Here is a 22,479-nt window from a genome sequence, read left to right on the forward strand (position 1 = left end):
GTAGAACAATATGTCATCAGGAGTCATGCTATTGCTATGTTCTTTTAGGTGAATAATTGTAGTAAATTTTTCCATAGGGCTGATTACTTGTCTAGTCTCAAATTCTTGGCTACTTTAGCAGTGTCAATTATTGATTCTGTTACATGGAGTGGGCCTTAAATCCATTAAATAATTTTGAGTTACTCTCATGTTATTTCTGACACTGTTGAACCTGTATATATTGCAGGTAGATCATTGTTGTCAGTCACAGGTTTTGTTCTTGCATGATATTGATAATATTTCCCCCTCTGATAGTATGCAAAGTACTTTTCATCACTGTGAACATGAGTCACTAAAGGAAAAGCTTCTGGTTGTGCAATAGTTGCTCAGTTTCTTTGAAGACTCATGGTGTGTCTTCAGCAATAGGACTGTACCATAAGGTTTTGTAGAGACCAAACAATGGCCTTTGAAATAATTGGATGTTTAATAGGAGGGCCTATGGAACCCTTTGGATATATCTCAACAAGATATAACCATTTTTGATATTGTTGATTTTACTTAGTGTTATTTCAAATTTGGCCATTTTCTCCCCATTATATGATAATGTCATTTAGATTCCTTTAATTTTTAAAGAATATCTCAAAGTTATGTTTTCTTTTTAATGTGTGCACATGTACACACATTATGTACTTTTATTTATTTGTTTGTGTATACCTGTGTGAGTTTGTGTGTTACATGCACATGTAGGTTCCTGCATAGACTATAAGAGGGAATTTGATTGCCTGGAACTGGAGTTGTGCAGGTAGTTGTGAACACTTAGGGAAGTTGAGAACAGAACTCAGGTCTTCTGTAAAAGCAGCAAGTCTTTTAACTTTGAAGTGATCTCTCCACTCCTATTTTCTTCCTTAAATACGAACTCTTCTTTTTTTTTAAATTGGTCAACTGTGACACTAAGAGGTAATAATTGCCATATTGTATTGTTTAATCAATTTAATCAGAGTTGCAAATGTACACATATTGAAATTATGAACCATATTATTAGTTTTGCTATCCCATTTATAAAAAATTCTAGTTATTTCGCTCCTTGTATTGTATCTTAATATTTTTTTAACTAATGTTATTGCTGTGAGGAAACAACAGAGCAATGAAATATATATTTGTGTATCTGTGTATAATAAGAGTTCAGCGTGGGTTCATCATCCTTAGAACATTTCCAGAGCACAAACTTGATTGCTATTTCATTTCAAAAATACTATTTTTTGTATAGCCAGTGAGTGTAGGGCACATAAGTATGCAAAATTATGAATGATTATTTTTACTGGTATTTCTTATAAGCCCTATATAAGGTTTAGTATAATAGTTATGTTATAAGAAAATAACAGAATTTTGGAATTTATAAAAAACAGTTATTTATTTCTGGGAGAATTCTAGAAGCTTAGAAGTTCATGATCAAACTTCCTGTGTCTTATAAAGGGCATTTTTTTCAACTATCAAGGTGTCTTCTACATAGAAGGCAAGAGGGCCTATGTCAAACCTAACCCCCCTTTTAGGGTGTTTGACAAGTGCTAGCTTGTGGTGAAAGGTGAGTCTGTTTTCTTTAAGCATGTTATCCTAGTAAGTTTTATATGTGTGTGACAATAATAATTAGAGAACAGATCTTGAATTTGGGAAGATGTGGAAAGAAAGAAGGGTAGAGTTGGAAATGCAAATATGATTCCAATGTATTTATGATGCTATTAAACAAATAATTTCCTTCACATATATACAACAATCTATTTAGTATTTTCAAAACTTAAAAGTTCAATAGATAAGTTTCCTATGATATAGTCAAGTATATTCTTTGTAACATGCTACATTGTGCTGAAAGAAAATATATCCATGAACTCAACTTTAATAGGCAATTGGTTGCAAGTGGTTTCGAAGTATTAACAGCTTTTCCAAAATTAAAAAAAAATAAGTCTCTTTATGAAATTTATTCAAAAAGATCTGTAATTGTAATAAACATGTTACATTTTCCTCCTGGAAAGAGATTCAGCTTTCCTCCATCATTCACATAACGGCAGTCCCCTGTGTGTCAGAGAATGTTGAGTGTTCTTACTTCCTGGTGACCATGATGCACTTGTCACTTTCCCGTGATTGACTGAGGTGTAATCTTCTCAATGTAGAACATTCCCGTGGAATCCAGTACTGATTTTGGAACAGATTTGTACTGAATTGAAACAATGAACACTGGGTTTTGAATAGAGGAGGAATGCTTACTCTGCCTGGTGTGATTGATGGTCTATCCCACTCCAGTTGCAGCCACTGGCATACTGCAAAAGAGAAGAGAGTTCAGACTCAGTCACAAACACAAACCACTCAAAGAAGGGGAGTCAAAACCTATTGTAACTGTGTGCAGTGGTTTGACTAAGAATGAGTTCATGGTATCTATATGAATGCTTAGTCACCAACAAATGACACTAGTGAGTGGATGGATTAAAAGAATTAGGAGATGAAAGAAGTATGTCACAGGATGCCAAACCCTGAGTCTCTCCTTTTCCCTCCCTCCCTCCCTCTCTCCCCCTCTCCCCCCTCCTATGGATCATGATCTCAGCTACTATTCCAGCTCCTGCCTTCATGCTCCCTGCCATGATGATAATGGCCTAAACCCTTGAAACTCTAAGCAAGCTCCCCAATTGAATACTTTCTTTTTGAAGACCTGCCTTGATTATGGTGTCTCTTTACAGCATTAGAACTGTGAATGAGATTCTGTGCTTGATGACCTCTGTACATCTGGATCCTCCACCTTGTTTCTTCTCACACTGTCTTTTTTTCTCTTTCTGTAGTCAGAGTCTTGCTAAATTACCGAGACTGTTCCTGAACTTTCTCTGTAGACCATACCTTATCCTCCTAAGAGCTGAGACTGACACTCTTCTGGATGTTTGAACAGTATACACACCTGTCTATAATTATCCTATCCTGAATCTGATAGTTCATCTTATATCTGAAACTAAGCAGGTTGGATGGGGGTTAAATATATTCTTAGCCTTGTAAGCCAATTTAATTTAGAGTTCTGGTTTGTTTGTTTGTTTATTTATTGCATCTGAAAGAAGTTTAGTCCTTGTAAGTCCAAAGGAAAAAAGAACAATACCTCTGAGTCTGTGGTTCTTTGCTTCTGATATTGGTAAGTATTACCTGTGTTCACTCTCACTTTCCCCTTTCAGAGGCCAGAGCTCCCCACTGTGTTTCTAATACCTGAACTGACCTTCCCTTCAGGTAAGCCACTACCATCTTCTTCCAGTGTCTACAGAGTCATAGTAAGATACTCTTTTCATGACTGTGGGTTGCTCCTCACCCTTCTCAGATTTTCTGCTGCTATTGACCATGCGTGTGTGCCTGTGGTAGAGTTCTCATTACACATTGGTAGTGAATTTTCCTAGCTGCCTCTGTATGAGCTGTAATAAGAGGGTATGAGGACTAGGTGGCTATAATGAAATCTTTCCTTTTCATATTCTACACTCCAGACATGTCTGCATTGTTGTGTTATGACAAGTATTCTCTTCTATGCGAAAGACTGCTTACCATATTCCTAAAAGACAGAGAGTCCCAGTGTTCACTCTAATTTTCTTTCATGTACCTGATATTCTCCCCTAGTATAAGGGTTGTACTTTTATATCCAAATAACCCACAGAGCCCTGGTCTCTATGTGCCATATTGCTGTAGTTTATATTTCAGTGTGCATTTTAATGAGATATAGAGATTTAGTTCCTAGCATCACAGTTATGATAAGAGAGGGAGAGCACTGAAGATGGAAATTCCTACAGCCATTTTTCAATAACAAGACGGTAGGTCTTTCCAGCAATACCCTGAGGGAAGAGAACTGAAATATATTCTGAACAACAGAAGGGAAGGTTGTCAAACTTTCTGTCAGTTTTGTTTCTGTCCCAGACATGAAAATGGTTTTGTTGTTATTTTAATCATAGACTATACTATAAAAATATATAAGCAAATCTCATACAAGTATTTTTCAGGTTTGAGGCATAGAATATGTAAAATTACATAATGTTCAGACTCATGTTTTGATGTTTAAAAGTTACTTCCAACAAAGTTTGAAAACTGTAAGGTAATGTAAAAACAAACTCCTTATCCACCAAACCAAATTTATTTCTTCCCTTTCCCTGAATCTCCCTCTTCCTCTCTTTCTGCTTGCCTCTGTCCTGCTTTTCTTTCACTCCATTCTTTCTTTCTCTTCCTCATTTCTCAACCCTTTCATTTCTTTCCTTTCCTTTCTCACTATCTTTTTTTCCATATCTTTCCTCCTCTTTGACCCTATGCCTCTTTCTCTCTTGTTCATTCTTTCTGTTAATCATAATCAAAGCACTTTACCAGTAACTAGAATGAAGATGAGATGAATAAACCCGAAGTACAGTAGAATGAGGCAGAGTTATTGTAAGCTGCACCATTTAATTACCCACTTTATCCTATTTATTATCCTTACTCTCAGAATTTCTTCTTGTAGTGAAATTGTAGAAATTCACTTGCACTCTTTCCTAATGAAAAATCAGTTATAGATATACAGTTAGTTTTGTAGACTGCTGTTTTGATCATATTTTCCAAGTGTGGTTTCAGTACTATTTTGTGAGACTGCCCAATATCTTCAATTTGACATTGAAACTAAAATGGGCCAGCTGAGAACATATTCCTAACCCCATTTAACCTAAGTTTTTAAAAACAAGAATAGAAGCACTTAGGGAGGGATCCAGGGCTTCAGCTGAATACATAAGAGTGGAGGGCCCTGCTGGGCATAGGTGGAAGAAGAGAACCTTGACCTCATGAAGGCTGGATGCCCCAGGGGGTGGGAATTTTGAGGATGGGGAGGTGGGAGGGGGGTAGATAGAGATTACATCCACAGAGAAGAAGGAGGAGGGGTGAGGGGATAGGGGGTTCCTGGGTGGGTGGGGGATGGGGTAGGGGGCAACATATGAAATGTAAATAAAACATCCAATGAAAAAATTTAAAAAAAAAGGATAGAATTCATCTCCTCACAAACCTCATACTGAGAAGGCTAGGCTGATTCCATGACAGATTTCAAACTGGCAGTAAAGGAGAACAGGCCTAAAACCTGGCAAAGTCCAAGCAAGCCCAGGCAAATCAATTGCTAATAGAAAATACCCCAGGTTCCAGCCTTCCTGCCCAGGTAATGAAATGTCTCAACCACATGGCCTGAACAAAGACGATGGGTCAGCAGCAATTTCCAGACTTCTTCAGCTACTTCCTAAGTAATAGACTTCAGACCAGCCCAACACATTTCCAGTCCTTACACTATGGTAATGGAATGTCAGTAGAGATGGACCGAATTGATTAAGATAGAGGTCACCTACACTGAAATTCCCTAATATGTTTTAAATCAGGCCTGCAAACTCACTTGAGTGTCTCTTTACCTTGGTAATGGGGAAACCCCAGCATGCTGGACTTTTCTGCATAATACAACAGTCAGTGTTTACATACTACCTGAGTCTGGGGTATCATTCTTCAGTGAATCATGGACCCTAACAATATACCTGCCTCCTATGTGTATATCTAAAAGTACATAAACTTGAAATTGCCTCCAAGTCCCTTTCTTTTTTGATTTCTCCATCTGTCCCTTTAGCTGCAATAATATTTCTTAACTTAATGTAATGATACCTGCTTCTAGCAGAAACATGTCTCAGCTGTGGCTTGTCTTAAACTTTTTAATGTTCTAATACTTGTTGATATTTTTAATGTTTTGTGAAGATGAGAAATTCTGAATACCACTAGTCTAAGTCTTTCCTTGCTTAACTTTTTATGATATGCTTGGAATAAATGACCCTTTTGGTAATTCTTACTGGACAGAATTTGAAATTGTTGTTCCATACATTAAATGTTTGATCTAGTCTACTGAAGGAAAACTTGTCATTTCTTTCTACGTACTCTGAGTACTTAAAAAATCTATGTAGACAAGTAATTCCACATTTCATTTTTGAAATCTGAATACACAAAGAATACATTGAGTCAAACCTGATGATATTCTTTGTTCATTCAGATACTCCACTATAATAAAAATATCACAAATTAACAATAGAAAAAGAAAAATATATTCCCAGCTTTGAAAATGTTCTAAGCCAAAGATCCCAATAACTTATGACTTATTAAGAATAAATGTTATAACTTTAAGTCTTAGGAAGGAAACTTGTGAGGTATTTAAAATGAATGATGAAGGAAGCATCAGATGTGTACTACCCAAGAAGAAAAAATGATTATTGTCTTAGGGGGAAATCTAGTCAATTCCAAAAGCTACTCACAACAAAAACCAACTAAGAATAGATGTTAAACATTCAAATGTTTTACAAGATGTTGATTACAAATAAATATTAAAATAAATGTATTTAATAACTTGCTAGTCAAACAGTTTGATATACAGAATTGTATCAGTATTTTCTTTTCAGATTTAATATTGAGGAGTTCAGGCATCATACACTGGAAATAATGAAGTTTGATTGTGTCTATGGGAGTGATAATTTTCTGCATGAAATGTCCATGGCAGACTTATATCTAAATGAGCTCAATAAACACTTTTATGCCATTCATTAATCTGAAAATAAAAATCACGTATTTGTCTCAGCATACAGCTTAGAAGTGCCAAGATTAATTTAAAATATGTTAATTAGATGTGCACTCATAAATGCAAAAGAGTTCACTGTTATAATAGTCCTGTTCTAAGCTTGTTCTTGCTTGTCACTGAATGGTTTATGATTATTAGCTAGTGCAATGAAGTTGAAATTATACACAACTAATCATTGGAGAAATGTACATACCTATCAAATAATCAATAGATGTGAATGATAAGGCTCCATTTCAATATGTTAAATTAGAGGGACATTTAGATTTAGAATATTTTTGTATTGATATCTTGAAGCTATTTCAATATATCAGTTAGGCAATACTTCAAGGACATTCAGAAAGTTCTCCAACCATAGAGAGTTGAGAAAATATGATTGTTAAGTTAAAATAAACCTTATTACATTTGATGCACATGTGGACAGAAAAATGGACAAAATAGTAGCTAGGGTCATTCAGTCTCACTAAATTTAAACTTCAAAATTGTTCTCTGTTTGTGTGTGTGTATGTGTTTAAAATTATTCCAGATTGCACTCTGAGAACCTGAAATCAGAATGCTTTATTAAGTTAATTTTCTTCAGCTACAAAAGAAACAAATAAAAAGGCTATGCAAATACAGATATTCAATTCAATTATGTTACTTCTGTCTGGAAGCTCTATCTTGAATATTTGTTGACCTAAAGGACATTTACAAAGAGTGTTAATCTCTATGTTCTGCAAAAATTCTGTTTGTATATCAAAGATCATTTTAATTAGAGTTTTGTTTTGTGTTACTAGGCATCTGTATACTTAGCACAAAACTTCCCTCATCAAACAATGGAAGAGCTGTCTCAGCAGTTAGCTTTTCGCTTTTACTTTTTAAATTTTTTTCCTTTTTTTCTTAATTGGATATTTTATTTATTTACATTTTAGGTATTTTTCCCTTCCCCCAAAACCTCCCGTCCAATTCCCCTCCTTCTGCTTCTATGAGGGTGTGCCCCCACCCACCCATTCAATCCCACCTTCCTCCCTTCAAATTTCCCAACACTGGGGCTTCAAGCCATCACGGGACCAAGGATCTCCTCTCTTATCGATGCCCAACAAGGCCATCCTCCACTCCATATACAGCTGGAGCCATGGGTCCCTCCATGTATGTTCCCAGGCTGGCAGTTTATACCCTGGGAGCTCTGGTTGGGAGGTATTTTAACTCTCCCCATGGGGCCACAAACCAGAGAAGACTGAAGAAGCTTTTTGTTTTTAAAGAGGAGTTGGGTCCACAATATGTGACAAACAGCAATCACCTGTACCTTTAGGTCCAAGGGATACAATACCCTCTTCTGGCCTGCATGGATATCCACATGCACATATGCTGTAACATAGAGATACACATAATTAAAAATAATTGTAAATTTTAAAACTCTCTTCTCAACATTGCTTACATCAATAATGCTTACCACCAGTAATTTTCTTGCATATGTGCCCTATACAATTAATATATGTAAATGTTAACACATTGTAATATATATACATAGATATGTATACACACACATATATATGTTGAATTAGTCATCACATAACATTTTCAACCATTTTGTTTGATTTCTGCAGTAGAGCTCTTTGGTGATTTACTCATCCATTATCAATCTTTTACATTCACTAATCCCCCCTCTTGTGTGTATGTGTGTGTGTGTGTGTGTGTGTGTGTGTGTGTGCATTCATACACTACAGCCCTACTGTACATCAGACTGCATATCAGAGTGAATACATGAGACATTTGGCTGCCTAAGTACTCTTTATTCTAGTTACAGGAAGAGATAAAGGACAGGCTGCTCAATTGTTTCCTAACAATAAAATCGTCAAGTTGTAATGGAAACAACTCAGTCCTCTGGGAACACTCTTTTAAGATTTTATATAATTCTAGAACATGGCTATCAAGGTGAATTTTTATTTTCTCTTTTGTTAGGTCTCCAACTCTAAGTGTATATTTTTAAAAGAATCGTCTGTAGATGATTCATATTGATTAGCTATTGTTATCATTGATCACCAATAGCTATAAAACAGTGTCATGACTTTCAAATGTGAAGCATCTGATTCAAAAGTGATACCATCTGAATATTATTTTTATTATTTCACAAAAAAGCCGATCAGTAAATTTTACAAGGCGTAAGACATTTAGCTTGATGGTTAGTTAGCTTTACCCATCAAATTAATATAGCCTAGAATTATCTGGGATGAGAATCTCAACAGAGGATTTGCCAAGATGAATTGGCCAATTGGCAAAACTTTGGGGAATTGTCTTGATTGTTGATCAATGTAAAAGACCCAGAACACAGTGGAAAGCAATGTTCCTTAAGTAAGTTTGATTATATTCCTGTCACCTATCAATTTATAACAATTCCTATGTACCAATAGAAAATGTAGAAACCTACTAATATGACTGCCTGCATGTCTCGCTTACATCTAAATAAATGTGTTCTCAATTTCTATTGTAATAGAAATGCTCCATTTTTACTACTTATAGCAAATATAAACTGCCTATCTAAAAACATGAAAATATCCATAATATGAGTACTAATAAGTTCAAAATTTATTATTGTCCTCCATTGAAGGCTTCCTCTCTAACCAGCACAGCTGCTATGCCTTTCTCATTTTATATTTGTTCTTTAAAATAATTCCTCAGCTTGAAAATAAATTCTAAAACTTAATATCACTGTGAGTTCCTCATGCTAAAAAACTCTTTAAATATGCCTTCAATGTTCTTGATCCTTATTCTTCTATAAAATTTAAACCCACTTCATCAATACCGCAAACAAAAATGGTTACAAATTTAATTATAATTTTATTGAATTTATATATTGATATTTTTATGAAATTAATCTTTGTAATATTAGGTCCTGTTATCCATGATTGGATATACCTCTATATAAATCTTTAATATTTCTTAATCAAATTATATATTTTTTCCTACAGCGCCTCAATATATTTTGCTAAATTTTTATAGGCTATTCTGTTTTTGTTGCTGTTGTTCATAATGGTTTTTATTTAATGTTTAGTCAGTGATGTATAAAATATAATGCTGGTAATTTAAAGTACAGTATTTCTGTATTTTAATCTATGTTAGCCTGCTTGTTAAATGATCTAATGATCAATAATATACCTTGTAGTTTATTTCTACTTTTTCTAATTTAATTGTCATAATATCTGTAACTATTATAAGTAATTATGTTCTTACACATACTCTTTATGTTTTTACTGAAATCTATTTTTTTCTCACACAATTCCACATGGGATGGTGGTGGCATTTATTTTAGCAAGAGTCATGTCAGTTAAATTTTGGCTTCAACTATGTATAAAAACTCAGAGACGATTAATATGATAACCACTGAATTGGACAGCTAATGAAAACCAATGCAAAGTGACTTTAGATTTTGATTGGTCATATCTTTAAAAATTTGGGTTTTATACCAAAACCAGTTTATGAAACACATTGCAGACCATACTTTTATCTTTGTTCACTTGAGAACAGAGATGGACCCAGTTCTCTGGTTGCTCTCTCTCAACTGAAAATAGTCCATAAACTATAAACTTCTTCTGACTCTCAAGAACCATAAACACAAATATCAGTTATGTTTCACATATCTCTCAGGTTACGCTCAGACAGAAGTCAGGGAGTGTGTGAGAACTGAAGCACAGTATAGCCTTCAATGAAGTTGGAAAGTGAAAGTCATTCTAATGTCTAGTCTACGGTAAACAACCAAAAGAAGATAAAGCAGACCTTCCCTAAGAGACTGATAAACTGGATGTCTCTGTCCTGTTATGTTTTTTGACTATTATTCTCACTATATATTTTATCATGAATGAAAATATATTTTATACACTAGCATCCTTCAGTCTCAGCTTCTGGAGTACTCAGACTACAAGTATTCATTATAAAAAATAATCACAATATTTCTCATTTAGAATGATATCTAGTCAAAGTCTTCCATTAAACACTGTATTCTTCCCCTTTATTTATTTATATCTTCCTTCAATTGTGCATTTGTTTCTGTGTGTGTGTGTGTGTGTGTGTGTGTGTGTGCCATATATGATCAGGTGCCTATATAGGCCAGAAAAAGTCATCTGAAGGTATCCTTGGGAGATAAAGTTGCTGGTTAAGCAATAGTACTAAGAAGGAAACTTTGTTCCCCTTGAAGAACAGCATGTGTTCTTAACAAAAGAGCCATCTTTTCACTCTAACTTTTGTACTCTTTATCACTGGAACAGACACTCTAATTTCCCCAATATATTACTATTCATTGGGTTCAATATTTAGTAAAAATTCTTGCTATAGACATGCCACCATAATTTTCCACTTTATGTCAAATAATTCTATTTTACTAAGGATTAAGGATTAATACCTAATATTAAATCATATTTGTACAATGAAATAAAGTCAATATGGTAGTTTTGTGTTACATATATATATATATATATATATGTGTGTGTGTGTGTGTGTGTGTGTTTGTATATATATAAATTATTTACACTTATGTATTATGCAATATATAATTGTAATTTCCATAGGTACTTATATTTGGGTTTGATCTCCTTGGATTTCATTAGGAGTTTTGCTTTGTTTTGTTTTAAACTGAAGTAGTGACTTAAATGAACAAGTTGTTAGACTTTCATGTAGGATTTTTCTAGATGAAATTGGTCTGATAGTGGATACTGGAGATCTTGCTTTTCAAACTTTCAGTAAGAGATTGAATAAATCTGTAATGTTGTTCTTAAGAATGCATAGAAACTTTGGTCTCAAGCATGCTTAGAAAACTGGTTGTCCGTGAGTATGCTTTTGAATCACTAATTCAATTTCTTTCATGCTTAGTGAAGACTTCAAGCTAACTTTTCCTCAATTTAATTTTAATGTAAAAATTTTTATAGCTGAATAAAATATTTTCAAAATTATTGCAAAATATTGACATGCTACTTGTGAAATTTTCCTTATATTCCTGCAATTTATTCATTTGAATATCTTTCTTTTAATTGCACTTGATAAACATTTATCCTTACTTAATTTTTTGAAACAACTAATTTGGTTGCTACATTTCAGTGGAATCTTGATCTAACTTTGGTGGCTTTTGTCTATGTCACCCAAGTTCATCGAGTTTATCTCTATTCCATGTTTATTTTAATTTTTTTGCTATTGCTGCTCAGCTCACACATTCTGGGCTTTCACATTTGTAAACAATTGATCAGCTCATATGTGTTCCTTAAGATATAGTGTGCTGTATCAATATTGTATTACCCAGCACTTTCATTGTAACCTATTTTCAGAATCATTTTTATTTCTATAAGAGGAACATAGTAGTATGCTTTCAGAGTTTCTAAGGCCATGATATATAAAAATAACATTTTTTCATTAACTTTCATTGACTAATTTTGTGATTAATAATTATTTTGTAGTATTTTAATTATATATTTATGAATTCATAGGTAACTAATGTCTAGTTTATTGTGTAATAACGAAGTGTATACAACTCTTCATTTACATTTCTTCATCATCAGCATTTCTTGTATACTGGAAAAATTTTGGGTCAAAATTGTATGGGTAGGTTTTGTCTTTATCACTCCAATGAGAGTGCTGCTTGGCTATAGGAGGTAACCGCTTCAGGTTCCATGTTCCCACTGTTAGGCCTTTACACTAAGGTTACTCGAATTGACTCCTGGAAGCCTTGCCCATCCTAAGTCTCTAGCACTTACTAGAGATATCCCTCAATCCTTTACCCCCAGAAACTCCAGATTTCAACCCATTCTCTGGCCTTCTGGCCCTCTCTCCCCTGTATTTCCCCACACCTGCTTTTACACTCTATATCTGTTCCACTCCTTCTCCCCTCTTCCACTCAATTCCTGCCTTCCCTCTGCTTCCTATAACTATTTTATTCCTCATTCTCAGTGAGATTCAAGTATCCTTGCTTAGGCCTTCCTTTTTACTTTGGAAGTTATCAACCTTGGGTGTATCATGAGTATCCTGTACTTTATGGCTAATATTCACTTAGTGTGTACATACCATACATGTCCTTTTGAGTTTGGGTTACCTCATTCAGGATAATATTTTTAAATTCCATCCATTTGCCTACAAAATTTATGTTGTCTTTGTTTTTAATAGCTAAATAGAATAGCATTCTTTAAATGAACCATGTTTCTTGTATATATCCTTTAGTTGAGGAATATCTGATTTTTTTTCAGTTTTTGGATATTACAAATAAAGCTGCTATGAACATAGTAGAACAGGTGTCCTTGTAGTACAGTGGAATATCTTTTGTATATATGTCCAAGAGCAATATAGCTGGGTCTTCAGGTAGAAATATTTCCAATTTTCTGAGGAAGCGCCAGAGTGGTTGTACAAGTTTGCAATCCCATCAGCAATGGAGGAGTGTTCCTCTTTCTCCACATTGTTGCCAGCATGTGCTGTTGCTTAAGATTTTTAACCTTAGCCATTCTAGTTTCTGTAAGGTGGAATCTCAGGATCATTTTGATTTGTGTTTCCGTGACTATGGATGTTGAACATTTCTTTACATGCATCTTGGTGATTCAAGATTCCTCTGTCGAGAATTCTCTGTGTTTAGCTCTTTATCCCAATTTTAATTGGGTGATTTGGTTTGTTGGAGTTTACCTTATAAGTTCTTTATATATTTTGGATGTTAGCCATCTTTTGAATCTAAGGTTAGTGAAGACCTTTTCCTAAATTGTAGGCTGCCATTTTGTTCTACTGACAGTGTCCTTTGCCTTACAGATACTTTTCTGTTTCATTAGGTCCCATTTATCAATTGCATGAGCAATTTCTGTTCAGGAAGTTGTCCTTTCTACCAATGTGTTCAAGGCTATTTCCCAATTTATCTTCCATTAGATTTAGTGTATCCAGTTTTATGTTGAGGTCCTTGATTCATTTGGACTTGAGCTTTATGTAACCTGATAAACGTAGATCTATTTGTATTTTTTTCGACATACAGACATTCAGTTAGACGAACACCATTTATTGAAGATGCTTTCTTTTATCCTTTGTATGGTTTTGGCTTCTTCATCAAAAATCATGTATTCATAGGTGTGTGGGTTTCTGTCTGAGTCTTTGATTTGATTCCATTGATCAACCTGTCTCTGTCTCTGTACCAATACCATGCAGTTTTTATCACAATTGTTTGTAGTACAGATTAAGATCAGGGATGGTGATTCTTCTAGCAATTCTTTAATTGTTCAGGATTGTTTTGGCTATCCTGGGTTATTTGTTTTTCTAAATGAAGTTGAGAACTGCTCTTTTAAGTTCTGTAAATAATTGTGTTTGGATTTGAGGGGACCTAAACTGAATCTGTAGATTGCTTTCATGAGATGATTATTTCAGTATGTTAAACCTATGACCTATGAACATTAGATATTTTTCCTTCTTCTGATATCTTCCTTACTTCTTTTTTTCAAAGACTCGAAGTACTGGTCATATAGATCTTTCACTTGCTTGGTTAGAGTTACACAAAGATATTTTATGTTATTTGTATGTACTATGAAATGTGTTGTTTCCCTAATTTCTTTCTCAGTCTATTTATCATTTTTATAAAGAGGACCTACTAGTTTCCTTGAACTAATTTTTTATCCAGTCACTTTGGTGTAGGAATTCTCCAATAGAATACATAGAGTACCTCTTATGTACCACATCATCTTTGAATAGTGATGGCTTAACTTCTTCCTTACCAACTTATAGCCACTTGATCTCCTGCTGTCTTATTGCTCTATCCAGAACATCAGCTACTATACTCTATAGACAGGGAGAGATTGGACAACCACGTTTTGTCCATCATTTTAGTGTGAATGCTTTAAGTTTCTCTCCATTTAATTTGATGTTGACTATTGCCTTGCTTTATATTGATTTTATTATTTTTAGGTATGTGCCTTGAATACCTTGTCTTTGAAAACTTTTTAATATGAATGGTATTTGACTTTGTTGAAGGATTTTTCAGCATCTAATGATATGATCATATTATCTTTTCTTTCAACTTGTTTATATGGTGCAGTACATTGAATTTTCATATATTGAACAATCCCTTCATTCCAGACATAAAGCCTACTTGATTGTGGTAATTGATGTTTTTGATGTGTTCTTGAATTCTACTTGTGAGAATTTAATTGAGTATTTTTCCATAGATCTTCATAACCAAAATTGGTCTGAAGTTTGCTTTCATTGTGTGGTTTCAGAATCAGGGTGACTGTGACATCATAGAATAGAATAAATCACATAGTGTTCCTTTTGTTTCTATGTTGTGAAGTAGTTTGAAGAGTTTCATATTAGATCTTCTTTGAAAGTCTGGTAGTATTCTGCACTAAAGCCATCTGGCCCCATGATCCTTTTGTTTGGGAAATGTTTAAACGGGGCTTCTATTTTCTTAATGGTTATGAGACTGTTTAGATGGTTTACATGATCTTGATTTAACTTCAGGGATTGGTGTCTGTCTCATTTAATTTAGATTTTCCAGTTTTGTGAAGTTTAGACTTTTGAAGTAAGTCCTAATGATTTTTTCAATTTTCTAAGTTTCTGTTGTTACATCTTTCTTTTCATTTATAGTTTTGTTAATTTTTATAGTGTCTCTATGTCTTTTAGTCAGTTTGGCAAAGGATTTCTATATCTTATTTTTTTTTCTCAAAGAACCAGCTCTTGGTTTTGCTATTTCATTTTGTTGTTGTCTTCGTCTCTAGTTGGTTGATTTCAGCTCTGAGTTTGAGTGTTTCCTGCAGTCTATTCCTCTTGGCTGGGTTTGTTTCTTTTTGTTTTTAAGAGTTTTTAAGTGTGCTGTTAAGTTTGCTAGTATGAGATTTCTCCAATTTTTTTCATGAAGGCAATTAGTCCGATGAATTTCCCTCTTAGAACTGCTTTCATTGTGTCCCATAAGTTTTGGTGTGTTATGGTTTCATTTTCATTGAATTCTAGAATGTCTTTAATTTCTCACTTTATTTCTTCCCTGACCAAGTGATCATTGAGTAGAGAGTTGTTCATTTTCTATGAGTATGTGGACTTTCTATTTTTCTTCTTGTTGAAGTCCAGCACTATTTCATGGTGATCTGAAAAACTGAAAGGGTTTATTTCAATCTTTTGGTTTCTGTTGAGGATTGCTTTGTGCCTGATTATGTGGTCCAATTTGTAAGGTTATCCAAGGTCCCGAGAAAAAGATAAATTCTTTTGTTTTTGGGTGAAATGTTCTGTCAAAATCTGGTAAATCCATTTGGTTCATAATCAGGGTTCTCTAGAGTCACAGAACATACAGAATATCTATATATATGAACAATTCTTGAAATGAGTCTGCAGTACTACTAAACCAACAATGGGCATCTCTCAATGGGTAGTCCAAAAATTTAGTAGTAGTTCAGTCCAATGAGACTAGGTATTTCAACTTGACTTCTACATATATTGGAATCCTGAAGAACTAGATTTCAACTAATATGGTGGCAAATAAGTGAAAGCAGTCAAAGAAGAAGCCTTTTTTTATTGTCCTTATAGTGAAGCTTGTTTTTAAAGTGTAGGTGCTTTTGCATTTGGGGCATGGATATTCACAATTGAGATGTCTTTGTGGTGGATTTTTCCTTTGATGAGTATAAAGTGTCTTTCTCCATCTTTTTTGATCACTTTTGGTTGAAAGTCTATTTTATCAGATATTAGAATGGCTACTACAGCTTATTTCTTGGTTTATTGGATGGAAAAATATTTTCCATCCCTTTATTCAGATGCTGAGATATATTTCTTGCATACACCAGAACAATGGATCCTGTTTACATATCCAGTCTGTTAGCCTGTGTCCTTTTCACAGTGAATTGAGTCCATTGATGTTGAGAGATATTCATGACCAGTGGTTGTTCAATCCTTTTATTTTGATGTAGTAGTGATACTGTATGCAATTTTCTTCTTTTGGTTTTGTTGGGAGATGATTAATTTTTTGTGTTTTCATGGGTGTAGTTACCCTCTTTGTGTTAATTTTTTCCAGTATCCTCCACAGGTCTAGGATAGTATAAAGATATTGTTTAAGTTTGGTTTTGCTGTGGAATATCTTGGTTTTCCATCTGCAGGGATTGACAGTTTTGCAGGTTATAGTTGTCTGAGATGGCTCTGTGTTCTCTTTGAGTCTGTAAGATATCCATCCAGAATCTTTTGTCTTTTAGACTCTGGTGAGAAGTCAGGTGAAATTCTGATACATCTGTCTTTACATGTTATTTGTCCTTTACATGCTACTTGGCCTTTTGCCCTTACAGCTTTTAATATTCTTTCCTTGTTTTGTAATGTCATGTGTTTTAGTTATGTATTAGGAAGTTTTTCTTTCTAGTTCAATCTATTTGATATTATTTAAACCTCTTAAATGGTTATAGCCATCTCTTTCTTTAGGAAATTTTTCTTTCTATGATTTTATTGAAGGTATTTTCTGGCCATTTGATCTAGGAATCGTCTCCCTCTTCTACTTTACTATTCTTTGGTTTAGTCTTTTCAAGCGTTCCAAATTTCCTGGATATTTTGAGTTAGGAACTTTTTGTATTTGGCATTTTCTTTGACAGATGAATCAATTTTTTCTATGGATAGATTCTCTCTTTCATCTCTTGTTATTCTCTTCCTGATGGTTGTGTCAGTAGTTCTTGTTCTCTTTCCTAGGTTTTCCATCCTTAGTGTTGACTCCATTTATGTTTTCTTTACTGTTTCTATTTCAATTTTTAGGTCTTATACTCTTTTACTCATTTCCTTCATCTGTTTGATTGTATTTTCCTGAATTTCTTTAAGAGATTTACTAATTTCATCTTTCAAGGCTTCTACCTTTTTAGTTGTGTTTACTTATATTTGTTTAAGGGATTTATTTATATCCTCTCTAAATGCCTCTATAATTTTCATGAGATGTAATTTAAGGTCATGCATTTGCTCTTCAGGTGTGTTAGCATAACCAGGGCTTGTCATAGTATAATAGCTGAGTTCTGTTGGTGCCACATTTCACTGACTTTTGTTGATTATGTTCTTGTGCTTGCCTTCTGCCATTTGTCATATGGTTGTCTCTGGTGTTGACCAGCCTGATAGTCCCTGGGAGTAGTAAGCTTCTGAGACTGGTTGTCCTGGATTAATGCAGACCTCCCAAGAGATAGACAAAGCTTTGGGCTGGAGTGTGGGGTGCAAATCCTTAATTTCAGGTGGAGTTGTATATTGCAAGGAAGATGGAGTCTTGATAGGGTAAGGCAGAGTTCAGATTACTAGGATCCAACAAGTAGGATATTGGGCCATGTGTGTTCCATGTTGGAGCAGGTCTCGTGGGAGTCAGGCAGAATTGTGGGGGTGGGAGTGATATGCCGATCAGCAATTGCAGGTGTAGTTATGGGCTGGAAGAAACACTCTCTTTTTTATTTTCTTTCTTTATTTCTTCTTTTGTTAAAAATTTTATTTATACATTGTTCTCATATACAATATATCCCAGATGTAGTCTCCTGTCCTCCCCTCCTACTAGTCTCTCCAACTGCCCTCGTCCCCAGATACACTGCTTCTATGTTTCCCTTAAGATCTCAGTGAGATCAACCAAAAATGGCATAACGAAGTGCAAAAGACTAGGCATATATCAATAAGACCCTCATATCAAGTCTGATTGAGGCAAACCAATAGGAGAAAAAAATCCTACCAGCAGAGAAAAGAGTAAGAGACACTCTATTCTCATTGTGAAGATCTCAACATAAATCCTAAGCTAAAGAACCACAGCATGTATGCTTAGGACCTAGTAGAGCAGGCTCGGTGGTTGGCACTTCAGTCTCTGTAAGCCCCTATGTGCCCTGCTTAGTTGATTCTATGGGCTATGTTAGTACAGTATACTCACCCTCTCTGATTGTTACAATCCTCAATCAGAATACAGAAAAACAGGTGGTTTCTACAATATCATAATTTGTCTGTGAATGTTAAGGTTGTCCATACATTGTATACAATATGCAATATATAATATACAATATATCACTTATTTAGACCTGTTTGTATCATCTTATATTTTCTTTTATGTCCTATTTTAAACATTTGTTTAATATTATTTATGAGTTTATTTCTACATTTAAGAAACAAAATTAGAATTTGCTATATTTATATGTCTTAATCTGCCTTCCCAGTCTACCTCTAAAATACACAGTATGTAATATTCTTTAGTGTGTTTATCCATACTATCTTGATTCTTTCATATGCTTTTTATCATATTCTTAAATTAGGATGACAGTGAGAAATGTCTTTATTTTTTAAAAGTCTTGTTATTTTGCACTGTGAACTCACTTTCTCCAGGAGTATCAGATTATTTTTCAGGCTCTGAAAGCTAAGGAAGATGAGAACTTACTATTTGTCAGCTTGATATATCCAGAAGGTCTGGGGTCTGAAGGCCCAAGGGTAAATGTATTTACTAGAACTGAGTAATTCTCCATTCCTTAGGAGAGCACTCAGATTGAGTATTTAACAGCTGAAGCTGAAACAACATCCGTTAACTCTGTAGAACATAATCCTTAAGCTCTAACGCTGAAGGAATGGGTTTTGGAAAAACTATTGACTCAGGTCAGTTTCAACAACTTAGTAATGTGGAACACTGGGAATAAGAGTTCCTAATGTGATGGACTTTTGTAAAGCTGATGATTATCTCCCCACAGGACACAGTCATGAGGGACAGAAGCTGAACTTTCCTTTATCCTTAGCAGAGTCCAGTATCACAGCAGAGCTTGCTAGTCTGCTGCTCCAGGACACACTCACTGGCCTACTCAGAGTAAATTAAAATACCCAATCCATCAAAGTCTGGCTGTACTTTCATATTGTCTCCACATCAAATGCTTTGAATCTGAGCCTGTAGAGGAAGCCGGACTCATGCTCCTGTATTCTACTTCTTGGACTGAAGTACTCCTGTTATTGCATCATGGTGTCTAGAGGGTATTATAGTTCCTCACTTCTGTTCCTCCTCACTTAAAATATGACATCAGTTCCTGTTAAGGAATACCACTCCATCTCCATTTGTTTTGTTAATATTGCACATTAATGTATACCACCATGTTTGAAGATGATCTCCCTAATTCTTAAAAACATATAGACAGGCAGACAGAAAAACACTCACACAAACACACACACATAGAAAACAACCAAACCCATGCTTTGGGACATTTTTCTGGTTTTATAGCATTTGTGGGCTCGGAAAATTTACCAGCAAGATGAAAGTTTAATCTTCACTATTTGCCTCAGAATACAGTGTACATTTACGAAAACATCTAGATATATTTTTCTTTAGGAGTTATTTCCTTGATCTTGCTATCTTCTCTACCATGGGGCTGAACATAGGTGACACAGATGCAAACATACTTTGAAACAAAGAAAAAGATGTTTCTGAACTCGTTCATCATATTTCACACTTCAGTTCAGACAGTGAGGTCTAAAGTGGTTCCCTACAGCAATCTCAATGAAATTCTGCAAACTAGGCAGCTTAACTATTGTTGTTTAGCTCTAAATATGGTGTTTCCATTAATTCCCATCACTCTGACATCAGGACATCTGGAGAAACAGAGAGCAGAAAGAGTGTAAAAGCAAGAGGAGGTGAACGATACCAGCAGAAAAAGTCCCTCTCAATCAAATGAACAAAGCTTGTATGAACTCAGTGGAATAGGCACAGAGCCTACACAGGCCTGCACCAGGTTCTCTGCATGTACATTAGAAGTTTCAGTTTAGTATTTTTAGGAACTCCTGAGTGTGTGAAGGAATGCAGTTCTGATTCCAGTGCCTTCTTCTGAGCTTTTTTCGTTCTGTTTGTTTCCCTTGCCCAACTTCTATGTGATGATTTTTGCTTGATCTTACTCTGTTTTATTTTGTTGTGCTTATTTGTGGTCTCCTAGAAGCCTGTTCTATTCAAATGAGAGCAATAGAGTGGATTCAGATGAGGGGAGAGGTGGGGGGGGGAACTGGGAATGAAAGGAGGGGAAACTGCAATCAGGATATATTATATGAAAAGTTGCTTTTCAACAAAAGGAAAACACACACCACCACCACCACCACCAACAACAACAATGACAAAAAAGACAAAGATTGTAAGATCCAGAATACCAGGAAGTCTATTGTGGAACATTATTGTTTTTTTAAATGTCTGCATAAGTGTGGCCATAAAATGGCACTATCAATGTGGGAGTGAGAAATTTTGCGGTCCCATCTTTAGAGAGAGAATTACAGGCAAGTAATGGCTCCTGGGAGAGAGTAGTCAGCCTTGAAATTATATGCAAACCACCAACAAAGCTGAGCTGAACAGTATGTTTGCATGTGTGTGTGTGTGTGTGTGTGTGTGTGTGTATGTGTGTGTCTAAACATTTCAAAGTTAGGAGCCTGGGAGGGGTTAAATGAAGGGCAGTTTAGAGAAGCAAGAGGGAAAAAAGTGGGAGGAGAAATGATGTAAACATATTTCACTAAAATCTATATTGAAAAATATTAAAATAATAATTTAAAATGTACAATGTCAAATAATTTCACAAAAAGAAAATTGCAAATATAAAAAAGGAGGAAAAACCATTAGGAAATATGACTTGGAGTAACTATCATAGTAAAAGTGTTTTGGTGAAAATATCTTCAATTTTTATTATATCTACACTGATATATTTAAGTATTTCTTAGGTTTTATATACTCCAATGCATATTAATGTTTACTTTTATATATATCCTTTATGTGAACTGCATATGTGTATTTTTTATAAAATAAATCAATCTTGGAATAATATATTACATAATGAAAAAGATAAAACACTCCTTGTGTTATTTTCTTATATTACTGGAGTCTAGAACTCTGAATAAGATGCCTCTGTGCTCTCTCTTGTTCCTTAACAGCCTCTGGGGGTGACAGGTACTCTTTGTTGTCTGGTGCATCATTGCCATTTCTGAGTCTATCACTGAAACTTGCTGTTTCTGTAGGTGGTTACTACAAATCCTTATTTTGTATATGCCCATGCTATGAGACACTAAACGTTCATCTCGTTCTACAGTCACCTCCTGTTAGTCTCACTAATTACACATCAGTGACTTTGTTTTTTCATTTTTTCAACATGATATTTTACTAGATTATTTGGGAAATTCACATAATGCACCCAATCACAATTAGGACACCCAGTCCTTCCAGGTGGTATGCTCTCTGACCCTTATAACTTCCCACAACCCTTGCAAAAAGAAAAAAAAATCACAAATCGAATTTTTATTGCCCATATACTAACTAAAACATGGTCAAACTTCCATTAGCCATACCCTTAAAGAAAACTGAGTCCTTACTCATCTGCACCCCTGTCAGAATCCGTCAGTTGTGGGGAGCTACACTTCAGCATCCTTATCACAACTTTTAAGAATGCTTTTCAATGGCTTCCTGCCTAGGGCACAACTGTTTGAGGTAGGTAGAGGTACAGGTTGACACAAAAGACTTGTATGTCTCTCTTTATCAACTCTGAGTCTACAATCATTAATAACAATGACAAAGAAGCTTCCTTGGCATTTACAGTCTGCAGAATCATTCACTTCTACATAGTTTGTGGTGACAGCACAGACCTTGGACACCATTATAGTCCTTGGCAGTATCACAGGCCCTGGACATCAACATGACCTCTAAGGCATGGGTCACAGACACTAATATGGCTACTTGCATCAGTCGGGCTCATGGACACCAACAAGGCTTCAGGCAGCAGTGCAGACTGGCCATCTACATAGCCTTTGGTGGTAATGCAGACCAGGGATACAATGGATTTTTTATGAGAGCACAGATCATGAACCTAAGGCCTTCATTGCCAGCACAGACTGTGGTGGCACATGCCTTTATTCCCAGTATTTGGGGAAAAAAGGGAGGAGAATCCCTGTGAGTTCAAGGCCAGCTGGTCTACAGAGTAAGTTCCAGTATG

This window comes from Grammomys surdaster, unplaced genomic scaffold (genome assembly GCF_004785775.1).
Source record: "Grammomys surdaster isolate TR1022 unplaced genomic scaffold, NIH_TR_1.0 138, whole genome shotgun sequence".
Classification (NCBI taxonomy): Eukaryota; Metazoa; Chordata; class Mammalia; order Rodentia; family Muridae; genus Grammomys; species Grammomys surdaster.